The sequence below is a fragment of the Vicia villosa genome, linkage group LG6, assembly GCF_029867415.1.
Source record: "Vicia villosa cultivar HV-30 ecotype Madison, WI linkage group LG6, Vvil1.0, whole genome shotgun sequence".
NCBI lineage: Eukaryota > Viridiplantae > Streptophyta > Magnoliopsida > Fabales > Fabaceae > Vicia > Vicia villosa.
The window spans coordinates 4,722,596-4,727,089 of record NC_081185.1 but is presented as its reverse complement, the minus strand read 5'-3'; positions in this window follow the sequence as shown (position 1 = coordinate 4,727,089).

Genomic DNA, 4,494 nt, shown 5'->3' with positions numbered 1-4,494 from the left:
GAGAGATGAAGAAATATCTGATGGATGGGTTGAAGGAGAGGAGATACCAGATGGTGAAGAAGGTGGTTCCGAGAGGGTGAATGAGGAGGAAGAGGTGGTGGAGGTCTTTGAGAAGGGAGTGATCCTTACTCTTTTTGGTTTGGTTTCTGGTTCGACAGTTGCCTTTCTCTTTTGATTCCGATCATTATCTTGATTCCCAGAGCTTGACAATGGATTCATGATGAAGTTGCAGATATTGGAAACTGCTAGGGTTTATGATATGAATGTAAAGAGAGAGACGAAAAAGAAACTGAATGCAGAGAGAGAGAAATATGAGAGGGAAAAAAAACGTTTGAAGAATATAAAAAGAAAACTGAAAGAGAGTAAATGATGAAAAGCATTTAATGTTACGTGACGTGAGGAGAGATAATAATGACAAAAGATGTGATTTGCACAGTTACCTAAGTAGACGTCCCCTCAACTGCACGCACGCTTGTCCAGGAATAGTGAACACGTGTTTACCATCTGGATAGCCAGTTACAGCTGTTTTGCTTTTTAAAGAGATTCTGAATCAACTTAGACAAAGAAACGTTAGTAATAACTGAATCACAATTCTAATTGATTTCAATCAGAACTTCTTAAAAAAAATGTCATTTCAACAGATACCCATACGTAAGAATTTCTCATCTTCTCATTTTTGGCTTGTTTCTGAAGACACATTTTGTACCTATTATATTGAATCCATCTGGTCTAGGAACAAAATCCCAAACATCATTCCTTGTAAACTGATTTAGTTCTTCTTGCATAGCAATTATCCAGTCTGGATCTTCTAGAGCATGATCAACAGAAGTTGGCTCGATCAAAGATACAAGACCTAATTGACAGTCTGCATTGTTCTTAAGGAATGCTCTTGTTCTGATTGGATCATCCTTCTTTCCAAGAATGACATCTTCTGAATGACCAGAGATGAGTCTGGATGATCTTCTGACAGATGGTTCTTCAGAAATGCTTAGATCCTCCAGAGAGGCTGATACTTGATCTTCAGATTCTTTGCTTCTGAGAAGCTCTGCTTCTGATGCGTTGCTTCTTGGCTCAACAACTTCTGATATATCAATATCACAATCTGCAAAATTATCAAACTGCTTTGGTTTTTCAGAACCAAGCTTATCATCAAACCTGATATTGATTGATTCTTCTACAATCAATGTTTCAGTATTGTATACTCTGTAGCCTTTTGAGCGTTCAGAATATCCAAGAAGGAAACACTTTTGTGCTTTGGAATCAAACTTACCAAGATGATCTTTAGTGTTCAGAATAAAGCATACACATCCAAAAGGATGGAAATATGAAATGTTGGGCTTTCTATTCTTCCACAATTCATAAGGAGTCTTATTTAGAATAGGTCTGATAGAGATTCTATTCAGAATATAGCATGCAGTGTTTATTGCTTCTGCCCAGAAATGCTTAGCCATATTGGTTTCATTGATCATGGTTCTGGCCATTTCTTGCAGAGTCCTATTCTTTCGTTCTACAACCCCATTTTGCTGTGGAGTTCTAGGACAAGAGAAATCATGGGCAATACCATTTTCTTTGAAGAATTCTTCAAAGGATCTGTTCTCAAATTCACCACCATGATCACTTCTAACCTTTATGATTTTACACTCTTTTTCAGATTGAATCTGAATGCAGAAATCAAAGAACACTGAATGAGTCTCATCCTTGTGTTTCAAGAATTTTACCCATGTCCAGCGGCTATAATCATCTACGATGACTAATCCATATTTCTTCCCTCTGACAGATGCTGTTTTGACTGGGCCAAACAGATCAATGTGCAAGAGTTCTAATGGCCTTGAGGTAGAAACAACATTCTTGGACTTGAATGCAGGTTTGGAGAACTTGCCCTTCTGACATGCTTCACAAAGAGCATCCGATTTGAATTTCAGATTAGGGAGTCCTCTGACCAGATTCAGTTTGTTAATCTGAGAAATCTTTCTCAAACTAGCATGACCTAATCTTCTGTGCCAGACCCACTGCTCTTCAGAAACAGACATAAGACAAGTCACCTTCTGACTCATAAGATCTTGCAGATCTGTCTTATAAATGTTGTTCTTCCTCTTGCCTGTAAATAGGATTGAGCCATCCTTCTGATTTACAGCCTTGCAAGACTCTTGATTAAAGATTATATCATAACCATTGTCACTCAATTGACTGATAGATAAGAGGTTATGTGTTAATCCTTCTACAAGAAGTACATTAGAAATGGAAGGAGAGTTACCAGACTTTATAGTTCCAGAGCCAATTATCTTGCCCTTCTGATCTCCTCCAAACTTGACTTCTCCTCCAGACTTAAGCACCAGGTCTTGGAACATAGACCTTCTTCCTGTCATGTGTCGTGAGCATCCAGAGTCCAGGTATCATGACATGTTGTGCTTTGTCCTTTTTGCAGTCAAGGATATCTGCAATAGGAATAATCTTATCCTTAGGTACCCACATTTTCTTGGGTCCTTTCTTGTTAGATTTTCTCAAGTTCTGATTGAACTTGGGTTTAACATTGTAAGCAATAGGAGGAACAGCATGATAATTTTTAATGTGAGTTTCATGATATTTCCTAGGTTGTGTCACATGCTTTTTGGTGTGTGTTATGTGAAAACTTTGAGCATGTGAAGTGTGCCTAATATCATGGGAGTGGCCATACTTGAACTGATCATACAATGGCTTGTATGTGAGTTTCATTTCATCAACAGGTTCAAGTTTGTATGGGGTTTCACCCTCAAAACCAATGCCGACTCTTTTGTTTCCAGACACAGCATATATCATAGAAGCTAGCTGACTTCTGCCAATACTTCTATATAAGAACTTCCTGAAACTTAAATCATATTCTTTCAGAATATGGTTTAGACTAGGAGTGGATTTTTCTGAATCAGAAGGAGATCCAACATTATTGGATAATTTTAAAAGTTTTTCTTTTAATTCAGAATTTTCCAACTCAAGCTTCTTTGTTTCAAATTCAAATAGCTTTTTCAGCTTTTTGTATTTGAGACTAATCTGAGACTTGAGTTCCAGAAGTTCAGTTAGACTGGAAACTAACTCATCTCTAGTAAGTTCAGAAAATACCTCTTCAGAATCTGATTCTGATGTAGATTCTGATCCGTCATCTTCTGTCGCCATCAGCGCACAGTTGGCCTGCTCATCTTCAGAGTCTGAATCATCTTCTGACTCATCCCAGGTTGCCATAAGACCTTTCTTCTTATGAAATTTCTTCTTGGGATTTTCCTTCTGAAGTTTTGGACATTCATTTTTGAAGTGTCCAGGCTCATTGCATTCATAGCACATGACCTTCTTCTTGTCAAATCTTCTGTCATCAGAAGATTCTCCACGTTCAAATTTCTTTGAACTTCTGAAGCCTCTGAACTTCCTTTGCTTGGTCTTCCAGAGTTGATTTAGCCTTCTGGAGATCAAAGACAGTTCATCTTCTTCTTCAGATTCTGATTCTTCAGGATCTTCTTCTCTAGCCTGAAAAGCGTTAGTGCATTTCTTGATATTGGATTTTAATGCAATAGACTTACCTTTCTTTTGAGGCTCATTTGCGTCCAGCTCTATTTCATGACTCCTCAAGGCACTGATAAGCTCTTCCAGAGAAACTTCATTCAGATTCTTTGCAATCTTGAATGCAGTCACCATAGGACCCCATCTTCTGGGTAAGCTTCTGATGATCTTCTTTACGTGATCAGCCTTGGTGTATCCCTTGTCAAGAACTCTCAATCCAGCAGTAAGAGTTTGAAATCTTGAAAACATCTTTTCAATGTCTTCATCATCCTCCATCTTGAAGGCTTCATACTTCTGGATTAAAGCTAGAGCTTTAGTCTCCTTGACTTGAGCATTTCCTTCATGAGTCATTTTCAAGGACTCATATATGTCATAGGCCGTTTCCCTGTTAGATATCTTCTCATACTCAGCATGAGAGATAGCATTCAGCAAAACAGTTCTGCATTTATGATGATTCCTGAAAAGCTTTTTCTTATCATCATTCATTTCTTGCCTTGTCAGCTTTACGCCTCTGGCATTTACTGGATGTTTGTAACCATCCATCAGAAGATCCCATAGATCACCATCTAGACCAAGAAAGTAACTTTCCAGTTTATCTTTCCAGTATTCAAAGTTTTCACCATCAAATACCGGCGGTCTAGTATAACCATTGTTACTGTTGTATTGCTCAGCAGAGCCAGATGTAGATGCAGGTGTAGACTTTTCACTTTCATCAACCATCTTTTACTGAAGCGTTTTTCTCTTCCTGAATCTTTTCTAAACACGGTTAAGTGCTTGCACCTTAGAACCAGGCTCTGATACCAATTGAAGGATAGAAAAACACTTAGAAAGGGGGGGTTTGAATAAGTGTAGCTTTAAAAACTTGACAGATAAAAATAAATTGCACAGATATTTTTATCCTGGTTCGTTGTTAACTAAACTACTCCAGTCCACCCCCGCAGAGATGATTTACCTCAACTGAGGATTTAA